Here is a 16,583-nt window from a genome sequence, read left to right as displayed (position 1 = left end):
ATAACAGCCTTCGTTTGTTGTATTATATTCTCTTACTTGCCGCAGTGAAAATTCCCTTAGATAGCGCTTCAGGAATACAAAGCGAAATTCACTCTCGTTTATGCCAGCTTTCTGCGATAAACGATCCTACGGAAGCGAGTCACTCGTCGCTTAAGAATCGACCATTAATCGCGTACTTGTGTAATGGAATTGAAAAATCGACGAATATTTCCCAGAGACTCAAATATACCGGCACGTCCGTACATTCTACGCTCGTAACAACAAATTATCCACCCTCTGCCGAGAGTTAACTCGTACGAAACGTTGCGCGATAAAGTAAAGTACGTACCACTGCCACTCCTCAGCGATCGAGAAAGAAAGATCGGTCGACGAAAGATCAAAATCCGCGAAAACTCCCAATCACGGTGACCAAGAACCACGTTTACCACAGTATCGAGGAAAATGTGAAACGTACCAAAGAACGACCGGCTTATGCTATTCGAACGCGAATAGGTTGGATGATCAACTGAGATGGTACTAGCCGTCTTCGACGGCCTAGTTAGACGTTCGAACGGGCGCACCGCTCGTGTTCCCCCCTCGTGTACTCCGGTTCGTTCGTTCGTTCGGGTCCTGACCCTCGTACGCGAGAGAGCGAAGCACATGGCCACGGTTTTTAGCTCGCGAGCCCCCCTTGCATAACAATTACCGTTTGATGGGCCGGGAAGCTGCGAACGCGTGCTGGAACGAAGCGAATTCCTTCGAACCAACATGGAACCAATCAACCGATCGGGCCGAAGCTCAATGAACGTGTACTTCTTCTTTTCGTGTAGATGCAGGCGAATGGCAGCAGTTGACTCGAGGTCGATCCTCGAGTTTGCCATTACGACGGCCAGATTTTATGGCTTTAGAAATCGTGTGACGACTTGAACACAAGACGCCTGCCAAAACCGATCTCTAGATACCGTTCTTACCAAAGTGCTTTCGTTTCCGACGAATTTTAATCGCCGCACGTGAGAAGACGAACATACTTTGGGATAATTTTGTCCTCGTAACTCGTTGATCTTACGGAGGAGACTCGAGTGTCGTCTTGGCAATTTTCTTGAGCCCGCCAGTTTGTTTTTCATATTTATATAAGTGGGAATGATTTTATTAGGTTGTCTTATATATCCGTCCTATTTTCGTCCTATTTACAAACAGAGAATACGAAACAAATATAGGAGCCACACTGGGAAGTCGAACTGGGAAGTCGAACTAACCAGGTTCGTTCTTTAAAAGTTTCTTGCGATTTTAGAATCGAGAAGTTACGACCGATGTTTAATTCTTCGAGAGCCAAATATAACTAACCTCGATGGAGTTGCTCGTCAGTTTGACGTCCGAGTGGCTCGTATATTATCGACCTAATAATTACTCGAAGCGACGAACAACCTTTGGGAAATGTACATCTATACCTATATCTATAATTAATTGTACGAAAAGATGCAAATTCGATCTTCGTCGTTTTCTCCTATCTCGGAACGTTCGAATATCTGTAGTAGGTTTCACGACCTCGAGATAAAGACAAGAATCGTCCAATCGGATATGACAAAACTATGTGTCGAAAATAAGATAAAGCTTGCACATTGTAATCATTATGAAACTCGATCGCGCCGTTAAATTCTTGCAAGTTGTTCTCCCGCGAGCGAAATAAGCTTGGTTCGTTGGAAAACGGATCAGTACGATAGAGGAGGTGTCAAGCGATTCTAATGTCACAGTGACACCTCGATCGGCCAAAATGCGTCAGGGACATCGTAGAAAAGCGACTACACGCCGATCTCTGGCGAGGAGCCGTGGCTTTCTCGCCTCTCTGCTCTCGATGTAGGTTATCGCGAAGGTTAAGGCTGCTAGCGCTAGCAGCCGATTCGACGACGAGCGTGATCGAGCGCGTGTGAGCCGTCAATTTTCACGGACGAAAAAAAAAAAAAAAAAAGAAGGGAAAAGAAAAAAGAAAGGAAAGAGTAGAGAAGAACTCGTTACTCGCGGATTTTCGACTACGGAAACGAAAAATTCGAAATCGTTTTTTATAATTGCGTAGATAAGTTACAGAAATTTAAAACGAAAGACAAATATATCGAACTTCTAATCTCGATGCTAAATTCGCTGATAACAGAACTACACATAGCGGATACCTCCTTAGGGCACGCCACGATTCAAGGATTAACTCATTAACCTATTAAGAATCAACGTTGCATCAACATAACGCTACATGCGCAATTTGTTGTTTTCCGTCAATTTATGTAACTTGATTATGATTACGAGTTATAATTTACATAACGAAATTTTGAATTGTGATTGTGAAAGGAGATTTCCAACGCTTCGCCTCGTACTTCTTTCCTCGCTTCGCCGTATTTCCTTCTTTCGCCTACGGTCTGCTGTTTCATGAGACTTGAAGAAGTCGAGCTGTTCGTACGACGTACAAGCTGTCTCATAGATCGAAGGAAAGCTCCTTTAAGCTTCTGCGAGAAACTTATCTAGCGTACGCGGGACGATAACTATAATTTACATTGTCTGTATTTCTTTTTATAATATTGGAAACTTCACGCTGTCTGGATCAACGACTAAGCGCAACGAAACACTGTACTAAAACAGTGCACACTTGTTGCGAACTTTCAAACTGGACATCCAAATTTCACCGCTGACGATCGAACGATGAAAATAAAGTGACTTGTATAGAAATATATATATCGGACCTTTGCAATTCCTTTTTATATCCAGAACGTCGAAGGAAAGAATTTGATGACATAGAGCGACTAAAAGGAAAAAGCTGCGAACGAAATGTTGCGTTAATGCAACGTTGTTCCTTAATGAATTAAATGCCACGAGAAGAAGAGAGAGCGACAGAGGGTTTGAAGGGGAAACGGTGAGACGTCTGACGCTGCGTTACCGTATACAACAGTATAGGCCGAGTCGAGCACTAACTAACTTTAACCAGTCACAACGGCTCGGTAATTGTCGCAAATTGACCAGCGGGACCCCAAACGTGGAACGGCAGGAGCGTCGTCGCAGTCGCCTCGTGGTTGCGTGCAAATCACGCGAGAGAATCTCAACGGGAATACCTACGCTTGTAAGCGAAGAACGTGGCTTCTTTCATAAATACAGAAGCGATGGAAATAAAGATAAAGAGTCGCGTGACTATCCATTCGAGTTCTTCTCCTTTGACAATTTGAATTTCCCGCCTTTGTCAACCTGTTAACGGAGAAGAACGAGATACATAGCTGGCAACTAGGATCCTCAAAGAAATAATAATTTCTCCATAGAGAAATTTCTTCTATTTTCCGACATTTTCTATTACCCCCTTTATTACGAGAAAACGATCTTTTAATGTGTCAAGAGAAAAAAAAAAATAAAACGGAGAGTCACATACATCGATGATCATTCTTTCGTATTTTCCTGAAATTTCTGAAGCTTTGTAACGACGAGAATATTATTCGGTAAAAATGACCCACAGTGTACGTTATATCGTAATTTATATTGACGAATACTTAAATCGTTTCCAATATGAAATATAATTTGTCTCTATTAACTGCTATGTTCACTTTAATCTCTAAAGTATTCGATGATTACGAGAGCTGTGATTAAAAAATGACCTGGTTAACAGAGTAATCTCGAGATTAAAAAAAAAAATTCACGAAATCCCGGGATCTTTGGGTCGTTTGGTTATCGTAGAGCGAACAAGCTTAATGAACTCGAACCGGTGGGCGCGGCGAGGTTTCGGAGCGTAGGATTTCGTGAGCCGTTCCGACCGATCGCGGGCCCGCGAATTCACTTGCATAACGGCGCGTTGCACGATAAAAAATGCGGCTTCGAGCGGGGCTTATTTTTAGTTGGCCACGGTTCGTTCGTCTTCGACTGTTTCGAGTTTGGCGAGCGAGATGAATTCTGCCGAGCCGCTCAAGTAGGAAAATAAACGGCGCGACCTCGTACACGATGATATCACTTCGCGACAAGGTGTTCGACCCGCGAATTCGAAACTGCCGAGTTCTTTTTTCTCGGCATTTGTTTTACTCGCGTCGAACATTGCCACGGTTTTCTGTAGATTATTATCCATAGAGCTCATCCATCTAATTGACTCTCGTTTAAAAATTTCGATGTGAGAGAGAGAGACGGACGTACCAGAGCGACTCCCCACCGGTCTGATTTGTAATAATCACATATAACGAAATAATTTGTAACAATATACGTTGTAAAGATTGTATTCTCTACCTACATATCCTTAAATTCTAAGGAAGCATTTGTCGGCCTTCACTTTCATACCATTAAACGTTCGCGCACTCGTACGAAACTAAACTACTAAACGATATTTCGTAATCTCGAACCTAATTATTCGATATAGAATAGACGCACTTTCTGTATGCACCGTACGTTATTCTCAATGGTAGCGAAACTTTATAATTTTGTGCTCGATGACGCTAGTTTACATACACGATACACGTCGGCTCACTACCACCTAGGCAATGCCCCAAATTTATGGCCCATCTCTTTGACAGGGGAAGTGACGACAAGAATCCGCGGGTTTGTACGTTTAGGCGGAGAAAACGACGAACGGTCATGTGAACCGTGCGACGAAACGATAGGGAATTTAGGAGAGAAAGAGACGCACAGAGAGAGAAAGAGCGATTAGGTTGAGTTAGGTGCAAGTTAAATATGCGGCCGGTATTGTTAAAAATAGAGTGACGGCCGACCGCCCGGTTACTTGTGCAATCGAGCACGTGGGATCAGTCCCCTCTTCTCTTCGGTTTCCATCTGGTATACCCATGGCCCCCTACTGTTTTTCTATTCCTCCTGTACGTCAACCATCCTCATCCCCGCGCGGAAAATTTGTCGCCCACGCGTCAATCGCTCTTTCCCTCGACTGCTGTTCGTTTCTCTTCGCGATGTGTGTCTCGAAGGGGGGCAAGCAAGAAGCGAACAGAGAGCGAGAAAGAGAGGAGGGTTTTGCTTTGCCAATGATTTTGGCACGAATCGGACACAGCACGCGTTCTGCTTCGCGGCCTTTGCCTCGTTCGCGCTTCTCGCCCCGAAGAAAAGGGATTCGTGCTCTGTCTTCGCTTTGACGTCGATCGAGAGAACAATAGGACGATTCAGTGAGTGGCTGGACAAACAAAGCGACGTGATCAGAAGCCCGGAGAACGAGGCAGATACTGGGAACGAGTGAAAGTGGGTCCTAACGAAATTCTTGTCTTTGAATCTTGTCGAGATACGAATTACACAATATACAGCTGTTAGACATTAGAAGCACAAAAACGTAGAGACGCGTGTGTATTGGAGTTTATAGGAATTTAGAGTTGTGGAGATAGACGTTAGGATTCTGTCATTCAAACGGGAGAAGACGTTTTGTTTTCAGACGAACTGGCTGCGATCAAACTCGCTATCCATTAGCATCCAATATCCACTCTATCACCAGCGAGGATTCAAAGTGTCTTCCTAAGATCCAAGGCGCTAACGAGGGCTGCCCTTGAGGCGGAAAACACGGCGCGCGCGTCCGTTCACCAGGCGCGAAAATAACGTTCGTAACTCGTCAACGCGATGGCAAGGATTTTGGCTGGGATACAACGAACGAGCCTCCGTGCGCGTTTGACGTCCACAGCTGAAGATCGTCACGATTATGGACGACGACGTAAACGTGTTTATTCACGTTGCGAGGAAAAACGTAATATTACATGGTGGAGAAAAAAAAACGTGTAGTGTCCGGTTTCGCGGCCGATACACAGCGGGAAGAAATTGCGTGCCCCGTGTGTGTTTGCCAGTGGTTTGCCGTTTGAATAGCGGTTCGTTATGTAACGAACCGAAACACGATCAACGCTCGTCTATCAGCCACCCTTCCTGTGAAAATTGATCGATCGTACGATCCGAGAGATCATTATCTCTCTCTCTCGGCTATCCCTCGCCTATCGTCGGATGTTTTAACGCGGGACAAAAATGAATAAACCGAAGAATCGCGACGAATAACGAGCGATTGCCCGTTGCTGCGCTTTGTCACGTTGGTCTGACGTTTCGCGGCTTACAGCGGTACCTCGGTCTCGGAAACCTGTTGGCGATTCCGGGAATTTCGATACCTTGTGTGTAAACTTCGGAGAAATCTATATGAGACGGGAGGATCCTCTTGTTAACTGCAACTTGCGCTCCTTTCCCTTCATCGAATCGGAAGTATCACAGCAATTAACGATCTTGCAGTATACTCGCTTGCGAACGATATCTTTGCGAATCTACATCTTCCGAATCTACATGCGAAGTTTCAACTTGCCGGATTTAATTGCAAATCGCCAGTTCTCAGCGCCGAGTTACGTTCCGACATCTCTTTCAAGAGCGGAAACGAAAAGGCCGCGATGTCAAGGCGAGTGAAAAGGAAAACGAGACGAATGGGAGAAGAGAAGAGGATGCGGCGCGAGACAGAGGCGAACACGCGATCTCCCGACGCGAATGTTCCGGCAAATGTCCGAACGACGCCCGATTGGCACTGGCACTGACACTAACGGCAGAAACGTTGCACTCGCACTGGCGAGACTGGCTCGGAAGATCGCGCTTGCTGCATTTGCTGCAACGGCCGCGCGAGCGTGTGCGTCGGCGAGTCGGCCTCGCGTCACCCGTTCCTCATTCACCCGTTCGATTTGCAAATCGCGATTCCGCTCTTTCGATCGTTCGGTTCTGGCTGTTACCCGGCGATACACGAGCTAATTCCACGCGACCACGCTTTGTCACTGGATCGGTTATCTATCTCTCTCTATCCGAACGTGCTTCAATCGTACGACGATGTACGCGATAACTGACCGATAACAAGCAGACGAGTAAATTACGCTGATCGATTTATACGAACTACGACGAACATCGATAAATTGGTAGGAATAGATTGGATAAAGAGGAACTCTAACGAGTACTCTAACTTTTCGAAGTGGCCGGTAAAATTATGAAAAATCGAAATGTCGCGTATACGGAGCGAAGTGTATACGACGAATTAAAACTTGCCGGCGATTTCTAATTTTTAATTTTTAATATTCCAACTTTTATATTCCAATCCCGGTTTCGTTTTAGCAGAAGGAGGAGGTCCTACGTGTTGTAGGAAAATGTTCGCCGTGGAATTGAAATAAAACATCGTACACAACAGCTTTTTGATGTTTCGCTGGAACTTGCGGTATTTTTTAATGTTGGAAAAATGAATTTCGCTCGAGAGACATTCCCTTGACGTATTTACTCGATGCATTTTAATGTCGTTTTCCGTTCGTTCCTCCAATAAATAAATTAGTTGCTTCGAGTATCAGAGATTGTCTGTACGATGATTTTTCCCCTAAATCAACTCTTCCGGATTAACGGAAAAAATTTGCCGAGATGTGCAGCTCGGAAGGCCAATGTAGAATGCGCGTACATTATCGGCGATTCTTTGAATATTCATAGTTACGAATGTCGTAAGAAGTTGAGTTACCAGTAACGTAAGAGATGACGTTAAACGAAAACGTTTTGAGAATAAAAAAGAAGGCAGTTACGTGAACAACGTTTTGGAATTCGACTATTACGCGGCAGGACTAAAATTCCACAAAATACAAAGGTCTGACGCGTCACGCTGCGGAAACGCAGATTAGTTTTATCGTGGAATTTCATGACAAGCCGATCGCGTGATTTTCGCGTGAATTTCCGATATATTCATCCGGAAATTACTACGTGATGAATCGCACGATCGACTGGCGAGAGAAAAAAAAAAGAACAGATTCGAAAAGAGGAAATAACAAAATATCAAACAAACCTAACTATTGTTTTATTGTTACAAGATCCACCAATTTTTCACTCCGATCTTCCGTTCCAATTTTCTGGCCGCGCACCTCGACTCTTATCAACGAGTCAATAGCTTAATGCACTCCAACGAAATACTCTTAATTCCAACGATCAAGCAAACGAAGACGATATTCACTGGATACAAGCAACGACAAGTTTTCTGAATTGGACTGCCAGCCGCGCGATCGCCGACAATATTGATCGAATCTATAGACACTGCTGATCTCTATACGCTATCAAACACGGTGACGTGCGGTCGAGCGACTGCCGCGAAAAAGAAGGCTTTCTCTCGCGCACGAGGTACGGCGATTCACTAGCGCGGGCGTCGCGCCGCGTCGCGGCACGACGCAGTGTAAAGCGCGCGACAGATTATCTACCAGTCGAAGATAAACCTTTACTCGTTACGAAATCTTCAGTGGCAAGAGAGAAGAGGTGGAGACGACTGGCAAGAAGAGTTCGATAGCTGGACGTGACAAGAACAGCGTTGGCCGGTGTTGTTATTCGATAATTAGTTCATAAAGAACGGTTGATATATAGCAGAAACTATTATTAAACTGACAAGAGGAAGAAACAGCGAAGCGATATAGGTCGACGGAAAAATGCGTGAACGATGAAAAAGAAATAGATAAATTGGTCGGTAGAGATGTGTGACAAATACGTGGGTTGGAAATCTAGAAAAACGAATAAAAAAAAAACTGTAGCCAGGGGAGAACGCTTTCTGGTCGAAACGAAAATACTCTATGCTCAGTGCCCCATTCCCTACGTTCCCGCGATAATTTACGTGGGTTCGATGCTCTTATCGCTCCACATCCTCGAACTACACATGCGTCGCGGCGAGCTTTTGCGACCTCCTTTCGATTCGATTTCGGTTCTTTGAATTTCAATAGGAATTACGGTGTTTTGGTTAACTGGCTACAGAATGGGACGCTATCTGGTCGGTTATCGAGCTATGTATATCTGTGGGAAATACCGAGTATTCTGTCGTTAAATGCAAATGACATACAGGTACCTGACGTATCGTTTTACGTAACATCGGAATATGGTGGATGGGCAATTGTCACTGCAACTACAAAATCAGTTGAAATCGACTGATACTGTTTGTTTCTACAGATTCCTAGGATATGTCAACGTTCTTGCTCGCGTTAATATTAACTTTTATAAAAACGTATAAACAGAGAAAATTTGTACGCCAGATTCGGTTGGTGATTATTTACATCGTCTCGGGATAGAATAAGAAATGCACTTGCACGTGCAATATTACAGAAACCAAGTAAAGATAAAACTTCTCGTAGTATAATTAGTTGAGCTTACCATTTCTCTATTTATATACTCGCTCGCTACTGTTTCGATTCTAATTGGCTATATATAACCCAGTATAAGTGGATAGTTTTAACGTAGCGTTAGCGGAGTCTGTATCCTTTCCACCTCCTTTCTGACCTATATTCCGCACGCGTATCCTGGACTATTCGCCTGCGATCCTCTTCCGTGTTTTTGTCGCGAGACTCGGAGCAAGTACGCGCCGGTCGATTTTTTCGTGAGAAAGCCGAACGCAAGAAAGTACGGTCCGCTGGGATCGAGTTAATCCCAGCCGGGGATCGAGATAAAAGCCTGGTCCCCCCTTTTATAGTCGTTTACGACGTCGATGGTAAGGAAAGCCCACCATTCTAACAAGAAAAACGAGCCAGTCTTCCGCGTCTTCGTCCTCGTATCCTACTATCTATTGACAGAAAGAAAATTCCCTCCTTTGTACCAATTGTAATTTCAAGAACTTCATTTCGTCCTATGTACGCAAGTGCTCGACAAACGTGTCCATCGTGGCGACCATAGCCTGCATCAATCTTTACTGTATATACCTTGGTATTTATCTTTGTATATCGCGCGTTACTTAATCACACATAAGCACAGATATCCGAAACTCGACTTTTTCTCGGATATATTTGCCGTGTCAAGTTCGATAAAAGAGATATCTATATCGGGTAGAAAAATTTTGGACCACTTTTTTTCTTTCGTTTACACAGCTTAGAATACGGAAATTTATCTGTCGAAATTTACCTTCCACTTGTTGAAAAGTGGAGATAAATAAACGTTCGATGAGTCAGATCATTGACTGGTTTGTTACTTTACTGCTTGAATCGCGTGACTGGACAATGAAATTGAGAAACTGATAGAAGGTAGAATTAATTAGAGAAACGTAACAGGGCCGTACATATCGTCCTTTTAAAATTTACTTTCCGATTTACGATTGTTCGTAACATCGCTCAGAGAGGGATGTACGCGAATAGTTTGAGTAGCTTCAAAAGCTTGAATATCAATCGCGCGTCGGTGTAATGAAATTGAGAAATTGATAAAAAGTGACGTTGATTGGTTCGTCTTTTGAAAGGCTCGTATATTTTGCAACCCATTAACCCGTTTCTCGCGAGCATCTCTTTGGAAAAAAACTTTATAGTGTTCAAACTGGCACCGACGTCTCGTATATCGCGGTTATCGTGGACGAACTTAAAAATATCCAGCCGGCGTAGAAACGCTTTAATCGAGGACGTCGAACTTGCGCGCCAACTCTCGTGGCCGACACGCGGCTTCCATCGCGAATACCTGAAACACGCGCGACGATCCACGCGCGATCATTAACGCGATCCCGTCACGCAACACGCCGTGTTGTTGCACCGTATTTTCTTCAACAACTCCGCGTTCCATTTCCAAGCGATTTCGATAGGCGTCCAATTTGGCAAGTTCCTCGCGGTTCGATCTAAACAACGCTGGCTGGCTCGCGAAAAAGCTCGTGAAGAAGCTCGTGAAAAAGCTCGCGAAGGACACCTCCTTGTTTCGTTTGTAATTCCTTCGTGCCAAAACAGGGAAAGTATAGTAATATCTCGTGTTACAAATAAAATCGAACTGATGGAATTTACGAATGCTCTGTAAGCTGGAAAGTGTTGGAAAAGTTACCCCTTTTTTTATACTAATTTTCTTTAAATATAAGACTTTTGTATAATAATAACGATACAATTCCCTTGCTACCCGAAGAGACCAAGTTTCTATTACTCGCGCCCGAATAGACCACACGAAAATTTTCCACTTGCGTCTATTAACAAAGGACCGATCTCCCCTATGTGAAGAATGCAACGTACCAGTCACAATGGACCAACTTATTTTAGACTGCGCGGAAGCATACGACACGATAATCGTATCGTGATACAAACTGAAACGGTGCATCAGAGACAACGTCAACAGGAATAAAATCTCACGATCCGCCAAAATTCGATAAGGAAAGAAAAATAATTGACGCGACGTTTTAAGCATATCCGGTCGTGTGACGTTAAATCTGTGTATAACAGAAAGTAGCCTGTTATCGGTCGTTCTACGTACGAGTTAAGAATAGACTAAAATCTTCCATCGTTTTTCTATTTTCTAGCGAATATATAGCTAGAAAATAAAATAACGTTTGTGCAAAGTATCAGCGAGATTTCTCGAAACCTATAACACGATATATAACGGCAGCAGATTGAAGAGCGGTCCCCTCGAACCCGATAATAAATTATTAAGTTTCATGCGGGCTATAAAATTGCTGGAAGCTCGACTGGGCTGTGCACTGTGTGGGCATATTTAAGTTAAAAATATTTAGCGGTGCCAGTGATGCGTATTGCGTAATGTGTTGGAAACCGAACGATAACGTACATCGTTCCGAACCTTAAATGTGTGCCGCGGTCTTCCCCGAAAGCTATTTAGCTTCAACGTTTTATAATACCGCGGGTTATAATACCGCGGCAGAGGTTGTACAAACACTATTTCATCCTCCTTCGAAAAGGATTCGTCCGTAGAAGAAAAGAAAAGACAAAAAGGATCTTTCGAAAGAAGACGAATTCCTCTTCCTTCGTATTCGCCATTTATACAATCATAATGTAACGTAGACGAAACAGAATTCGCTAGCGAACTAGATCACGAAACGTTGATATGGTTTCGACATCGTTTACGACGACCTAAATCAATTCAAAATAATTCACGATCTTGCTGCAATTTATATCCATTTGTCGACGATCCTGGTTTTCCAATCCATACGTGAATACATTTACTTTCGTCGTTGTAGGATTAAATTCGAGTGGCGAATTGGGCAAATATTAATAGCCCTTTATAGCTAGCGTTAATTTATTTCGGTGTGCTTTGGCCTTGCTCTCGATCCACCTATCAATCGAATCGCCTTCTCACGCCTCTTTTTAAAGATTTAACTTTTCCCCTCGCTATCGCTGTTTTCCTATACAGATATACGCACACACTTCCAGCACCGTTTCATCAACGTCCAGCCAGCTTTTGCATGTTTAATTCGATTGAATTTCATTTCTATTAACTCGAACCTTCCACAAAACTTCGCGTCCAAACATTCCATCGATCGTACTACTATCAAGAATCGGGACAGACTACACGGGCACGTGTGCTTTACCGTGACAAACTCGAAGTGACGAAGCGCGACAATTGCGCGAACAGTAACTGCGATTCTCCGAAGGATGCAGCGATCTATCGAGATCGCGATACACGAGCAAATCCGAGGATCACTGACGGTGAGTGTCGCGCCAACTCTCAAATCGTTCCAATACGTTTCCCCTCCTTCTGTCAGCCAACAACAGGATCGTTCGATTTGTTGCGATCTAATTGTTACTCTTGTGCACACAAATGCCCCCTTCTTCTTCTTCTCGGTGGTGGTACGCACGTAATCAGTCACTACTCGCCGACGACGCTCTAAAATGTGTGTCACGAGACGCTAATCCGAGGAAATCTCGCTTGCTGATCGCTCGCGTCATCGGCTTCCGCGACGTTCTTCTCTCTTTCTTCTTCCGTCTATCTTTCTTTCGAACACAAGGATTCTCTTCGACCGTTCTTACGTCTCTTCCGATCGACTCGGAGATTGTCAATGGTTTAATTCGCATAGGTTCCTATCGCAGTTGCAGCGTGGTTATCGTGTTTGTTAGAATTAGTGCTGATCGTGTAAGACGATCCAATCGTACAGTTTCCTTAGATCGAAGGAGGCGACGAAGGAAAGGAGAGAAGTGGCAGTTTGGTAAAAATTATTCGAACGAACTTGATAAATTTTCCTCGCTAATTTCACGTTCGAATAAACGAGAAGCGACTAACGGGAGTTCAATTGGATGGGTACTGATTAAAATTTTGTTTCTATAAATCGAACTCCACGTAGTACGTACGAACTGTTTGTCCTATTATGAGTTTGGATAAATGAAATTCTACGCATCATTCGTACGATCGTTATAATTCTACGAGTATTAAAAAGTAGCTTTGATCTTCTTTCCGCATGATTTTAATATCAAAGGAACTTCTCTTTTTATTCCTCCAGGTTTACTTAACTCCTGATTTTTTCTGCCGAAAATAGGATACCCCTACTACCTGTGCCGATTAAATCGTAGCACAGTTACATCGTTATGGTACTTGAATAAATTCTTAGAACATACTGAATCACTTTCTCACTTCGCGATTCTTTCCTGCCGCTTCGATAAGAAATTCATCACCAGCTGGCGTCGACATTTCCCGATAAAGCCAAGTATAATTCATCTATCGAAAGAAGGTAGGGATCGTGTTATCTGAAATAGAGGACGCACACATTAATAGAATGGCGTATACGAGCGGGACAATTGACCACCATTTACCAACAACGTGCGCAAATCGTGAATGTTGACAGCAAGGCCTTTTTTAGATAAGAAATTGATGGAAATTTACGAAGTTGGGCAGGATACGAATCTCTCGAACGTATCGACGATACACCGATTTCTACAAACGGCTGTTGATCCGATTCTCAAATATGTTTTTCTAAATCTAGATGCTGACTTGAAATGTTGTTGATATCAATGAAAGAAGAATTGCTGTTTGAGTTGGATCGTCAGGAGCAAAAAAAAAATAGTACTGTCCACTGTAGTTTAGTAATAGATATCGATCAATATGTAGTCGATCGGATCTATCTACCCCACCTCTTGCCACTCCTATCGTCACTGAAAACGATCCTTATGCAATCGAGCCGGCTGGCAGTCAAGGTCGCTCGCATGACGCGCCACGCGATTCTCGCCTCTGCGCCCGCGAAAACCGAGCAACGTCTTTTATGAAACTCACTTCTCGCAATCAAGCCAAATCATACGAGCAAATCTAAACAGGAGTTAATCACATAGTCGTTAGTCTGAAACTTAAAGAAACGCATCTTTTAATTTAAGACTGCTACTACGAATTTAACTGCGCGCTACTGTTCAAGTTTCTTACGCCGCAGCCTCGCGTTAGCTTCAACCGAGCAAAGAATTTTTCATAATTTACCAATTAGCAGATTGGCGGACTGCGGATATTTATGTAAATTCGTATTTTTCCAGAGATAATTAGGAAATAATGGACAGAAAGTAGTTTTGCCCGGCGAATACGTATTCCCGGATTCTTTACATATTTTTGCATGTTACGTGTCAAATAGTAAGGTAAAAATTCATGATCTATTCATTAGCATAGAATGGGAACTAGAAATCACGCTACAAGTTATAATAATAATCTTCTTCCTTAAGAATCTTTTTTCAATTTATACGATTCTATCGCATTTTCCTTGAATTTAAATAACCCTTGCAGTAGAAAAACGCGATTGCATCTAAAGCGATCGGAAGTTTGCGGGCAAAGTTTTGAAAATTGCTTCGCACTGTACGTGTGTATTCTGGCTCGTTGAGTCATAGAGAAAAAGGACTACGTATGTAGAAATTCAATTGCCCAATTTTGTATCCGATCACGTGACGAAAATATGATCGATCTGTAGTGCGCGATACGCGTATCTTCGTCGCTGGCTACCGTGTAAATGTTATCTACATCGTTGCATAACGCGTGCGTATTGTTAGCTTCCTATTTGGAAGTCGTAAACACCGATGATATAAGAAACGAAACAAGACGAAACGAGACGAGAGGGAGCCTCGAGATGGAAAAGACCCGTACGTTTCCCCCAAGGCATGGTGCGAGTATCGCCTGTTCTCTGGCTGGCCTATAGGCAGGCGAGAAAACTGAAAAATAAAACGATAAGGGAAAAAGAGCGTGGCTGGCTGTATTCGGTTGGACATTGTCGCGTTTCAACGCACCGTGATCGGATCGAGGGAAGTCGTAATCGCTAAATCGCGTAATCGGCTCGAGATCGAAACAGCGTGGTTATCGCGCGACAGCAGCATCACCGGCTGCAAGGACGTTGATTAATTATCCTCGTCGCGTTTCTGATATTTGAACATCTGATCGGAAAATATTCCTGCAAATTAGAGCAACGGGGGTTTAATGGCAGTAATTTTGTCATCTTTAGGACTTCGACTTCGGCGAAGTATAAATAAAACGTTGAAATGAAACATGAGAAATTTGAATGAAGTAATTTATTACGTAATTTGTTATGTATGTTACAGCATTGTAAATAAATTTCAATTGTTTTAAGTCGTGTCGAAGAAAGGAAACGGACGAAGGTACTAACTGATAAAAATACGTATTAAACAAATCCTTGAATGTCTTTTTCATAATAAATGTAAATTAACTGGAAAGAATTGCAAATGAAATGTATTAACGCAATATCGTCTCTTAATGGGTTAATCACACAGTAAGCTGTATTTCTGGTTCTGCTTTGCTCTCTCGGCTATGACAAATTTATATTTATCTCCGGCCGATGATAACCACAATTATCACCGATTAGGTATTTATATTGCAACAACTTGACAATCCAAAGAAACTCCATTTATTCCTTTTCCGATCAAACACTTTTGAATCTTAATGCACACCATTGCAAATTCCCCTTTTTTTATAACGATATAAGGATAACGATTAGATGAACGTTTGAAATATCATTTCAAGCAAATTGAGCCACGATATTATGGCTTTTTTCGAATAGATTCTCAAGCAGAAGATTGTACATTAGGCTATCTACATTTGTATGTTCAATGCGTTTGCCCACGCGTCAGGATGTACCGAGAGATACTATTCCGACAAGCAGCAGGAAGTCTCGCTTCCCACAGGCTCGTATAGTCAAGAAACTTGAATATCCATTCGAATCGCACGGTAATGTTAGCACTCGGAGATCTAGTCCGCTATCGCGTGTCCACCAGACGTCATGTATCCGCACGTGTAAGTACGTATATGTTCGAAGCGGTGTACTTCCGGCGCGTTTCCTATTCGCCTTTTAAGAAACGGTACTATCGCCAATACGGTCACTTTACATCGCTGCATCGCGAGATACTACGTTCTATTTCAATGAATCTTTAGAATCTTCCAAGAAATGCTACTATCACGCGGTAAAATCACTTTGCATCGCTCGATTGCAAAGTTGTAAATTCTACTTCAATAAATCTTTATTACGTATAATCAAATCCTTATGTCGGGATAGTTGAACGCAACATTCTTCGACGGTTTCCTCGCGAACGATAAATAAACAACCGCTAACGTCAAACACCAAGAGATTCATCATCGCCATTGTAATTCACGGAAAAGATACATTTCTACACAGAAGATTGCGAAAATATCGTGAGCAAACGTTGATATTACAACGCAAAAGTACGAATCAACGGTAGCTGAACAGCGATGAATGAACACATAGCACAATCGACGTCCTCGTTTCCCTCATACATACCCTTTACGAGGATCGATCCTACCAACCGAAACAGCCCCTCCAAAAAGCTCGAGCCTCAAACACCAAACCTACCCTCCGTCCCTAGAACCCGCCTGTCACTTGGAATCTCACAACCCCGTTTGTTTCGATTCCAACGCTACTTCCGCAGCACCGTGACCCCTCTACAACCGAAAGATGCGTCACCTTTGCCACT

The 16,583-nt window shown here is 43.1% G+C and overlaps 1 protein-coding gene across 3 annotated transcripts in view; it reads right to left on the bottom strand.

The window, feature by feature from the left end:
* LOC117238796 (protein similar-like) overlaps positions 1-16,583 on the bottom strand; it is a 36,944-nt gene that overhangs the window by 6,829 nt on the left and 13,532 nt on the right. The window lies entirely within an intron of this gene.

The sequence above is a fragment of the Bombus vosnesenskii genome, unplaced genomic scaffold (genome assembly GCF_011952255.1).
Source record: "Bombus vosnesenskii isolate JDL3184/JDL3185 unplaced genomic scaffold, Bvos_JDL3184-5_v1.1 scf7180000013607, whole genome shotgun sequence".
Lineage (NCBI taxonomy): Eukaryota > Metazoa > Arthropoda > Insecta > Hymenoptera > Apidae > Bombus > Bombus vosnesenskii.
The sequence above is the reverse complement of the archived record's forward strand: the minus strand, read 5'-3'. Positions and strand labels throughout refer to the sequence as shown.